Here is a 12,598-nt window from a genome sequence, read left to right as displayed (position 1 = left end):
ATGTTACTAGAAATATTTAATCAGCCAATCACATGGCAGCAAGTCAATGTATTTAGACATGTAGCAGCTTCTTCTCATGCTTTGTGGACTCCTCAGTACTCAGTCTGAGTGAATTTTAACCTGAGTGTTTGTGAAACTTTTTTTCCTCTGTTGGATTTAAGGTGTCGGTCACTGTTTACACTGACCTCAGTGTATTTTAAGTTCTTTTGTGGTTTGAGAAAAGCATTGTTTTAACTCTACTTTGACAATGGTGGGAACTAAACAAAACCTTTGTAATTCAATACTTTGTTCTTGTGCAACATTTGGATTATTGTAAAAATCGCTATAACATCAACAGACGAACAAATTACCAACTACTGACCAAAACATGGTCTTGTGCTGCCAGTGTAGTGACACTGAAGTGCTGACAACTAAATGAGTCGACTGCAGTTCTCATTAGAAGTTGGACTCTGACAGAAGAGTAAACAGTAAACAAGTATTAGAATATACAGCTATTACAGTTACTTTCAACAAAAAGAACATCGTGGGGGTGAAAAGCCTTATTTTTATCATAAACACATGTCTAACATTTGCACCAAACCTTGAAAATCCAGTCCAGCACTTTAGCGATGTTTCGGATCCACATCATCAAATGTGCTGTGTGATGCTATCATCTCTATACGGACCTCTGAGGAATATTTCCAGCACCTTGGTGAGTCCATGCCAGGAGGGATTATGTCAGTTCTGAAAGCAAAAAGACGGTTCAATCCAGGACTAACAAAGTGTACCTAAAGATGTGGCCAGTGAGTGTATGCACTGTGTAGAAAGACATCAGTCATAGGGCCAGTAGGTGGCAGCAGAGGAGCTTCAGAATGCTCAACAAATGGTGGTTTTCATCTGACCTTTGACCTGTCTGTTGATAATAATGATAACTGTTAATAATAATTTAAAAACTGTCTCACTGTCAACAGCAGATGAGTCTGTTTCTTGTGCATTTTCAGTTCCTGATCCAAAGAGATGGATTGGCTCAGACTGATGATCCAACAGTTTTATTCATATCCTTTATTCTTTTAATTACGATTACATTTGTGGAACTTTTAGTTTGTTTAATTTTGGCTTTGCTCATCTCTGCTATCTGTTCTGAGGCGAGGATGATGAGGCATTCGCTCCTCAGGTGGTAGAAGTTTAGAAACTGCTCTTCACAAAGACGCTGAAGACCAACGGCCTGTAGTATGAAGCAGAATTTTGTCTTATGCAGGTAACTTCAGGATTAACCCTGGATTTTTCTGTACTGAATGTTGGTTCACTTTACTCACCTAACCTAACCTTTTCCACAGCAGGTGGTAAAATCAAAACAAACAGACGGTGAGAAAGAGAAAGAGAAAGAGAGAGAACACACCTCGGCAGAAAGTCAGTGAAAACGGGGTCCATGACAGAAGCTGCAGTCTTTTGGGTGTTTGTTTTTTCATAATGACTTGTTAACAGTGACCAGAGAGATATTGACAGAGATATACAGACAGACATGTCACCAGTTGCTACTGACAACTATTCTCTAATTCTTGACTGATGGATTTTCATCTTTTTAGAAAAATAAAGTGAAATAATCTCAATAGTTTGTTGGAACTTTTTAAATAATACACTTACCATTCATGGCAGTGTACTGTTACATGCATACATACAGAGATATAATCATTAAAATATAAGAATGGTCCCTGATGAGTTTGTGACATTTTGTTTTGATTCAGGCATGATATCATCATGTTTTTCGAAAAAATAAATATTCAGATGTCAGTTTCTTTAATTTGTGCTGGCCAGACATTGAACTTTGTAAAGATTTGCATATGTGAATTTATATCTGTTTATGATTCATGTACAAGAAATCAGGCACCAGGTGTATTGAGTCACTCAGGTATTCTCCACTTTGCTCATATGGGGTTATCCCATTAGAGTCAGAGTCACGATTGAAGACTGAAGATTTATTTTTTGTCATTATGTTGCTAGAACATAATAAAAATTGCAGTGTTGCTCTCAGTGAAAAAGAAAATGCAGAAAAAGATAAATAAATGAATAAAAAGACTTAAAAAAAGATAAATGCTTAGCATTCTTTAGAGTACAGTAACAGGATGTGAGTGTACGTGCAGGGGGTCAATGGGTCTATGTGACGGTGTTTCCACAGGAGCAGAGGGAATGGCGGGTGGACAGATGGCTTTCACAGATCTTGGGAAAAAGCTGTCCGTCAGCTGGCTGCTGGTGGTCTTTATGAATCACTTCACCGTGTTAGGTAATGTCTTTGTTTCCATGATGAGTAACACGATACAGACTCTTGCATACAGTTTTACACTTATTGTTCCTTAATTATCGATGTGATCATAAAATAGGACTCTGTGGACTTTATGTCAAAGTTAAATAATAAAACTGAACTGAATATTAAAATCTGCTCTGACACCGTCACACTACTGACTAGTGTTTTGTGTCACCTCTCACATCTGTACCATATGGAGTGAAGGTAAGGGGAGGCAGTTACACTCCCACTAAAAGTCCATTTAAACATCTGTATTGTGAAGTGTTTACAAAGTGTTTTCTTTATGTTATGTAATGTCTGTGAAGTCTTACGTCTCTAATCAGAGCAGCTCTGCTCTCCCCCAGACTCTGTGATACAGAGATAAGCATGAAAGTTGTATTGATCACAGCTTTTACACATGTACATCTCTTATAGAGACAGGTTAGACATAAACTTGATGGTAGCTTTATACAGATTATGTCACTTCACCTTGAATCACAGCAGAGAAACCTGGCAGATAAACTGCACTTCAGTCATACAAAAAATATGTTCTGTGTGTTGCAAATACGTTGCCCCTGGTATCTTTGTGACACTCGCCCTGTCAATCAACATTCTTCGGTTGTTAAACACAAGTTAAGATAATATTCCATAAATGTTAGGCATCAATGGCATCTCTACTTTCATAACTTGTTATTAATAACCAATGAAATGCCTTGGATGTGTTAGGATGCCTGGGTCATCGACCCAGGAGTTTTGAGTTTATTATATTATTTATACTTTTTGGTTTCTTTGAGTTCTATCTTATGGCTTATGTCTCTGTCTTCTTTAGTTGCTCTGTCTCCCCTATCACCTGCATCCCCTTGTCTAGTTCGCGTATATATGTATCTTAAGTTCCTATATCCCCGTGTTCAGTCAGTGTTTGTGTCTGCCCTGTTCCCACGTCTCTGTTCCCTTTGTTATAGTGCCTGCCCGTGAGTCTGTGTTATGTTTCCTGTTTTACTTTGAAAGTCCATGTCTGATGTTAATGTGTCTGGTTTTGCTTCCCCTTGTCTCGTTAGGCCTGATTTGCCCCAGCTGTGTTTCCCTTCTGTTACTCATTCCCTGATTGCTCCCTCTGTGTATTTAAGCCCTGTGTTTCTTAGTGTCTGTGTCGTGATCTACCGTTTATTTTGCTGTGTGTTTTGCCTGTCCACTGGTGTAAGTTTATTTTGAGTTTTTCGAGTTATGTCATGTTGCGTTCAGAATTAAAGCCTTTTTTGAGTTCACGTCTGTCTCCGGAGTCTGCACCTTGGGTCCTATTCCTGCCTGCACACAGCCTCACCTAACAGGATGCCACTCAGTCTGGTTTTCCTGCCACATTGTTTGATGATTGTGAAGAAGGTCTTTAATCTTTTGGGCAGTAGCAGATCACAGAACAAGCCTGGAAGTGGAACCTGTCAGTTTATCCAAGTGTCTCAGCAAACCCTGTTATTTAACTTTCATCCAGATCTCCACAACTTGCCATTACTCCTCCTAAACGAGATTATACTCATCACCTCCTGGCTCCTCTAAAAGATCATCTGAATGCATGCCAGTGTCTTCCTTTTGCTTAAATAAAACCCCGCTCTACATACCACTGTTTCAGACCATTTCAATCTTCTATTCATCTTCTACTGTATTCACACTAGCTCCTAAACTTTGGAAAAGCCTCCGTCAGGTTGACTGGACCTTTGATTCTTTTTAAATCACTACTGAAAACTCAGTTGTATAAGTTAGCTTTTCTTAAATCTTTTGGTCATTATTCCAACAACTTATTTTGTGAATCCGGTACATAAATAAATAAATATCAGGCAAGCATGTGCTCACCTCATAAATGAAGGGTAAGTCAAAGTGTAGTATGTTCTGTAACTGTAAACTCTTGTTCATGGAGAACAGTAATGGTGGTTTTAACTTTCTTAGTGCAAACAGAGTGAACAGGGAAGTGGGTTGTGTGCGCCCCTGTGACGCTGACGCTCCATCACACAGTGTGACGCTGTTACTGCCAATGTTGTTTTAAATTTCACAGAGTTGAGAGAAAGTGATGTTTTTCTTTGCTACAAGCAACAAATCAAACTTGAATCCTTTTATCACCGAAAGTTAAAAGCAAATTTTGTTAAAAGTTCCAAACTTTTAACAAATGTGTTCCTATGTGATGATGTAATCTTGTTTTCTTATTTAAACGTGCTTTTACCATTAAAGACCCCCGACCCCCCTTTCTTTTCTTTTCTTTTTTTAACCTGCTTTGTGAATTCTTTCATCCTCTCCATGCACCTTGGAAGCAGGTGAAGTTGTGCCAGAAAATCTTTGCTACGAAATACATTATGACTGACATGATGACATGATGATGTGTCACTCATCATGCTCACTATCTAGTTCGATGGTGAGATGGTTTCTTATTGCTTTTCCTTTCATGACGCTCCGGTGTCTCCTCAGCTATGACTATATGACTACTTCTTTCTAGAAACAATCTTGAGGAAAAACTAAATATTTGATCTCGATTCTGTGTTGAATTTGTTCCTCACGTGGTTGCAGTTTGTGACTCTGAGCTAGAGGAAAACAGCAGACTGACATGTGCGAGCAGCTGGGAACACTTCACCTTGAAACAGACTCTATTGTTTGCACAATAAAAAAAAGAATGAACTCAAACAAAAGCAGGCAAGGACCAGGTGACATGTTTATTTTGCTAAATAAAACAGAAAGATGTGGGATAAAATTTCCACCCTGAGCTGTGAAAACAAAGTTTCACCAGTGTCAAGGCTACCTGCTCTGAAGGACAACACATCACCTTTGACTTATGATGTTACGATGTCAGCTTCCACCTGGTCTGTTTTCATGTCCTTCCTCTTTGGTCTGATCCCCTCAGTCTGTATTTAGGGTGAGAGCTCCAGTTTATCATTCTGACAGATTAATGCACACTCACATCCCACTAATTAGTAACTTCTACCCCTAATTATACACAGTTCATTTTATCTCTTGCTCTTGACGAAGGCGGTTGCACTTGTCTCCTCTCCTCCTCTCCTCTCCCTTAGCTTCCCTGCTTAGCCTCTTGTGTCCTTGTCTAGTCTCATGTTTTTTGTATTACTTTTCCCTGGAACACTCTCTCACAGTCTGTTCTCTAAAACCTAAAAGAGGAATTATGGATTTGATCAGCTGGTCCCTGAATGCAATTGACAATGACAAGCCTGGGCTCAGGTAAGCCTGAGTGTCCTGGAGGGACGTTCCCTGCCAGATACACGATGGACGGGTGGCATAACTGGAGGGTCATGTGCCAGGACTGTCGATCGAGGACACTGAAGACATCTACCTTTTCGGAACCATGAAAACAGGGTTCTTGCTGATCGGACCTGGCTTGGCCCCTGGTTTATCAAAGATTAAAGAAAGCGGAATCGGCTATTCAAAACCCCACAAGGCTGCTGTGATTGAAGCAATTGGACGAGTCGTGATTTCTCAAAATGGGATCATTGAAGATAAGATCTTGGAGAAGCTTGAGGCTGCTGTGAGCACTCAGACTAAGACCTCTGAGCAAAAATTGGATAACATCTTGGAGAAGCTCACGGCGGGCGTGAGTTCTCAGACTTTGGTCTTTGAGCGCAAGATTGATAACATCTCGGAGATTGAGAGACCGGTTTAGGACTGCTAGATCGGCTGTGAAATTGACATGCAGTTGTTCGCACTAAAGGAATACCACCATCATTTCATGCGGCTACCATATCGGTGCCAGCTGTGGTCTCGAGACTGGAGCTAAACAAAAACAAATTTTCATCCCGAGAACAGACGGTGTTTAGACTGTTCATCCCTATCCTACGCAAGGCCACCTGGGTCGGCTGGAAGACTTTTTGTGTTTTTTTTCTGTTCTCCCATTAGGAGCTCAGTCTGAGTGGAGTGTTTTTTTTTTGGTCAGAGGGTTCCTTCGTAAGTGTGCATGCGCCATTAGCATGCTGCCTGCTGTAACCTATAATTTCTTTCGGGATTAATAAAGTATTTCTGATTCTGACTAACTTCCCAGATTGGAGTTGCAAAGAAATTAAATACTTGGAAGAAGGAATTTAGAAGGAACAGACTTTATTCCGTTTGACAGACTAGTTATACAACATGGGATCAGCAAGAAAAGATTTTTAGAATATCAACAAATTAAATCCATAGTAAAAAAATAATAAAATAAACCCAGTCAAATTGAATTACAAACACTACCAAGTGTGGTACAATGTTTTACTCTTAATCTGCCCAAATCATTGTCTAAAATATACAAAACACTCTCTAAAATAGATGAATCAATATCCCTTCCTATTGCAAAGTGGGAAGCAGACTTTTCAGTCAGATATGCTTAAAACCCTTTCAAATGATAAGAAATCCCAGTCTGCAATTAATACAATACAAAATACTACATAGAGTACACAGGACATCTACTAACAACTGCTCACACTGTCTGGGGGGCTCCGCCTCTGGGCTAGGGATCTGTCTAGGTCCTGGGGGCTTGGGCCCTGGCTGGTGTGTCGCCAGGGTTGTGGGTGGGTGGGTGTATGCATTGGGGCCCTGCCCTGGTGTGGGGGACCTCTGATGCGCTGGTGGAAATAGGTGTCGCTTCGACCGGCATGGAGTTTGTCACATCCTTACAGGAGGTCTCGGATCCACAAGAGTCCACCCTGCAGGAGAGATGGAGAATGAACTCAACCTGGGTGTCTACTGTCTTATGTGGTGTGGTAGATGATTGGATGATGGGGTGGGTGTAGTTTCCTTTGCGGTGGGGTTGTGTGGGCCACCCTGGCCTCCCTGTTCCCGTTCCATCTCACCCACCCACACAGGGCCTTGGGGTGCAGGTGTGTCACCAGTGTGCAGGGGACTGTCCTCTTCTTGCGACCTGTACCTCAATTTTATTCCGCAACCTAGACATCCACATTACTTATAGTCTCATAACACATACATATAGGGCTTTGGGAGTGGGCACGATATATGGCGTCCAGAGTATGGTTTGTATATCCAACCTAACCTCTGGGGTGGGTGTGCACCTCTTAATTTTAAATGCATATAGACATTGAGGGTTCTCGGGAAGTGCTGACACCTACTGCTCTCTGGCAGGATGCACCATGACCCTCCTGTGTTTTAAATGCACTTTAGAACAGGACGCAGTTCATATGAGAGGGCGAAGTGAGGTATGCGGTTTTCACACCCCCATTCTCTATTCACCATCGGGGCAGGGTGGCTGGGAGGAGTTGGTCAGGATCTGTGACACTGGGCCTCCCCCGCGACTGCCAGGCCGGGGGTGGTCTGCTTGCCCCCACGGCAGGGAAAGGGGTAACATCTCTTGTGTCTGGCAGTTGATTGCCCCCGTGGGGGTGGTGAAACCTGGACCTGGGAGTATAGAATATGTCTGGGGAGTATGAATAGGTGTATAGTGCTCATTTCTGTTTGTCACCACATTGGGAGAGTGCTGAGTATTTGTATTTGAAGGAATGAGGGTAGGAACGTATGCTTGTGCTCATCCTAATGATATTTATTCGGCCAGCAAGCGAGATGGGCAGTTTAGACAGTCTTTCCAAGTTCTGTTAAGTTTGATGGTATAAATTAATAAAATTATGTTTGAAAAGGCCAGAGAATTCACGGGTTACACGGGTATTTTAGATTGTAAAAGGAAACAAAATCAATGTAGCGCTATCTAATTTTTCTAACGAAGTAATAGGAAACAATATGCTTTTTGTTAAGTTGATTTTGTATCCAGAAATTTTCCCAAATTCAGTTAGAACTGTCATAATTTTTGGCAATGATTTAGTAGGGTCAGTGATATATAGCAACAAATCATCTGCAAAGAGAGACACCTTATGTTCTACATCACATCTCCTTATTCCTTTGTAATTTTTTGTAGAGCGTAATTGAATGGCGAGAGGTTCTATGACAAGTCCAAATAGCAATGGGGACAAAGGGCACCCTTGTCTTGTAGAGCAGTGGAGGAGGAAAGGACTAGAAGTTATATTATTTGTGTTAACCGAGGCCTGAGGTTTTGTGTAAAGCAGCTTAACAAAGGAGATATAATTAGGGCCTATGCCATACTTTGACAGGGTCGAGAAGAGGAAATCCCACTCAACCCTGTCAAAGGCCTTCTCTGCATCTAATGAGAGTAGTATTTCAGATTGATCATAAGTATCATGTGTATATATAATATTGAATAGCCTTCTAATATTAAAAGATAACTGTCTATTTTTTACAAATCCAGTTTGGTCCTCCGACACAACTGTTGGGAGAACTATCTCTAATCGCATAGCCAGAATGCTTGCCAATATTTTATTATCTACGTTCAATAGACTTATTGGTCTGTACGAATAAGGTTCCAAAGGATCCTTACCAGGCTTGTGGATTAGAGAGATAGTGCTATCATACATGGTTGAAGGTAAGCATCCTTTAGTTAGAGCTTCGTTATATACCTCCAAAAGAACGGGTGAAATCTGTTTGCTAAAGGTCTTATAGAATTCAGCACTATACCCATCTGGACCGGGGCTTTTTGAGCACTGCATACTTTGAATAGCCTGATTTATCTCCCTTAATGTTATTGGTTCTTCTAACAGTAGTTTGTGTTCTAGATGGAATAGCATCGAAAAAACTTTCGATTATGTCTGGATCTTTTTTTAAGTCTGAAGAGTAAAGTGCTTTATAATATTCTCGGAATACATCATTAATTCTCTTTGGGTCAGTTGTTAATTGCACTAGTTCTTATTTCTGTAATCAGTCTTGATGCTGCAACTTCTTTAACTTGCCTTGCTAGTAAACTACCTGTTTTTTTCCTGGTGTTCATAGTACTTATGTCGAAGTTGTGTAAGTAATCTTATTGTGTCATGTATAAAGCAATTTAATTTTTGTTGCATTATTAACTGCAATAGCCGGTCTCATGACAGCCACGGGAAGCTGACGGGTAAAGAGATCGGTTGTTATCGGATTACATCGTTGAAGAGAAATTGTTCGAGCCATGTTTCCGAAGTAAAAAGAGGCGACGGATGGCCTGGATTGCAGCCATTCAAAAACAAAATATAACGTCCCAGAACACTCCAGCTCACATGTTAGTCTGCTCCAAGCATTCCCACAAAGGTCAGAGTTTTGTAGTAGTTAATGCGTCATTTTCCATAACATAATTGGTGATATAGGTTACAAGCAGTGTTGGGAAGGTTACTTTTAAAATGTATTCCATTACAGAATACAGAATACATGCCCCAAAATGTATTCTGTAACGTATTCCGTTACGTTACTCAATGACAGTAACGTATTCTGAATACTTTGGATTACTTAATATATTATCATGCTTTTTACAACTACATGAATGTACTATTGCTGTGATATATTACTGTTACTGAAGGTCCGCGACTCCGAACTGTAGTAAAGGGACCTCTGACTAATACGGCGGGGTCCCTGTCGGCTCGTAGCTGAAAAATAGCTTTACTTTGTTGTGTGGGTCAACTTTTCTTGTGAGAGACAGAGAGAGGCGTTGAAAGGCTGCTCTAACGGAACTTGTTGTTTTCGGAGGAAAACACGAACACGGTGTACAGTCGAGTCTTAATAGCTTACTTACAACTGGGCTCGTCAGGCACTCTTCTTGGCTGAAGTGGTTATTATTATATTTACATGCTTCCAGCTCCCGTTTTTCCTCAACGACAACTCGTACCTTTCCACTCCCCTTTAACTCCCTCCTCGCGCTCACAGACCCATAACGTGTATGGCAGTCCATTCTCCCTGCAACACGGACTATACTGCCCATGATGCTACTTTCTTTAGGGCTATGCTTGTAGCATTCTGCCTGTTAGCTTAGCACAACAACAACAACAACAAAAAGGCGTTCTCTCACCCAGGAAACACAGAGAGAGAGAGCGTCACCCTGTAACCATGGCAACCCGTACGCTGCCACCTGGAACAACAGAACGTAGCTGTCAAACAAACCCAAACAGTCCTGACCCGCGACAGTATGAAACAGGAAAGTACCGCAGTGTAATCCATTTATTTCAACAAAGTAACTGTATTCTGAATACCACCTTTTAAAACGGTAACTGTAACGGAATACAGTTACTCATATTTTGTATTTTAAATACGTAACGGCGGTACATGTATTCCGTTACTCCCCAACACTGTTTAAAACACAGGAGGGGCATGGTGCTTCCTGCCAGAAAGCAGTAGGTGTCAGCACGGCCCCTCCCGAGAATAAATTCTCTACCTCTGCCCAGTGTGCTTTCTCATCTTCATCAAAGATAAGTACAACCATTGTGATTTCATCTACTTGGCCATGGGGCAAGCAAGGAAGCAATTTATATATCACTCTCAGAACAACTCCCAGCTGAAAACAGTGGGGACAGACAGCTGGCTAAAAGCAGAGGAGAACGGGGCAGCAGTAGAAGGGTTAATGATCCGACAGCTTCCACATTAGGCACAGGCAGACTCTGTGACAAGACCAGGTCTAGTGTGTGACCATGTTCATGTGTAGGACCAGGTATGGACTGGACCAGATTAAAAGAGTCAATAAAACTTCTCCTCCTTTGTCAGTGCAGCAGACATGGATATTAAAATCTCCCATAATAAGAACATTATCCCAGCTAGAAATTCTGAAAAGTCATTTACAAAATTCTCATTGGGACGATAAATAACAGCAAAGAGCACTGAGTTGGAGTGATTGACTTCAAAACACGTCAGATCAGAGCTGGAAGATAAAGACTTCAAAAATAACTCTTTACATTTAAAATCATTTTTAAAATTCACCTGCCGCACCTCCTCATCTCCCTCGGTGTGTTAAAAAGGAACAACCCGCTGGTAAAAGTTCTGATAAAATACTGGACTCACCAGGGTTAAGCCAAGTCTCAGTGATACACATGAAGTCCAGGTTCAAGGGCAATTGGACAGTGAAGGAAATGTGATATTTGATTCATTAAAACACAGGAAATAGCACATTTTTTAAAAATTTAAATACAGCAAGCATTCAGTGTCTGGAAACTTTGGAGGACACAGATTTATTTATTTTACCTTAAAGCCATCACAGCACCCTGAGCATGCATCCCCAAACTTCTCTGGTCTCACATGCTGTGCACTTTGGACTCTGTCATCTTGACAGTGCTGGAGGGTTTGCTGGTGCACTTCAGTGTCAGTAGGTGGCAGCACCAGACCATGGTTTTGCCTTGGGACGGTCATTAGAAGAGCAATTTTCATCACAAAGCTTTCAAGCACACACACACACACACACACACACACACACACACACACACACACACACACACACACACACACACACACACACACACACACACACACACAGATGTGTGGTTCCAAATGTAAAATCCAAATCAACACCTAAACTATCATCTGCACTTTGGCTACTTTACTTCTTTTACACAAATTGTTTAGTTTTAGGTACAAGTGGTCACGTTTGGTATTACAACAAATGAAACCCCCTGCAGCACTGACTGTTACACCTCCTGATGTAACTGGTTTACTGTTGTGTGTAATGCTTTCCAAAATAACACATTTACATTAGCATAATGTAGTAATACAACACACTACTGTACAAAATTCTGTAATAATATTACAATTTTGTCGCTACTTGCATTACAAAGGCTCTTTAAATATCTGCACAATGGACGGATTAAATACATATCAGATGTGTTTTCCTTCCTGCTACAAGCAGCTGAAGTTTGTGTGCACGGAGGAGGAAATTGGTGGTGAGGTCCACAACTTTGGATGAGTGGAGATATTCCTCTTATTTTTGTAGCATGAGAGGCTGAGAATGTGATGGTAAAGTGTAAACTGCATCAAGGACAGAAAAAAAATCACATTGCGGCTTTAACTGTGCAAACATCTGCACAAAGAGCATGCTAACACCAAGCTAGCCAGGGAGAAAATTCTTACAGATTTGATTTCCTTGAATTGAAACTCTTCAAACAAACACAAACACACACACACACACACACACACACACACACACACACACACACACACACACACACACACACACACACACACACATACACACACTGTGTTCTGAATCTTTTCAGCCACTCGATGATGTTCCTGCTGTTTTTAGTCTGTGGTTGAGGTTTAGCTGTTTGTCTGTTCTTTGTTATCTGCTCTGAATAGAGGTGTGTACCAGTTAGAAACACAGTTCAAATTTTCCATCAGCACTACTTCTGAAACCCACAGAACCACACGACAGGAATGACACATGAGCGCAAAGTTTACTGATGCTGCAGAGGAAGCAGTTCACTGCTGTATAGAAGCAACAGAGGTGCCACACTTAGAAATGAAATGTAACAAAAAGCAAACTTTATTAAAATAATTCATTACATTTATATTTTAGTTACG

This window comes from Astatotilapia calliptera, chromosome 3 (genome assembly GCF_900246225.1).
Source record: "Astatotilapia calliptera chromosome 3, fAstCal1.2, whole genome shotgun sequence".
In the NCBI taxonomy this organism is placed as follows: domain Eukaryota; kingdom Metazoa; phylum Chordata; class Actinopteri; order Cichliformes; family Cichlidae; genus Astatotilapia; species Astatotilapia calliptera.
Note: the sequence above shows the minus strand (reverse complement) of the source record.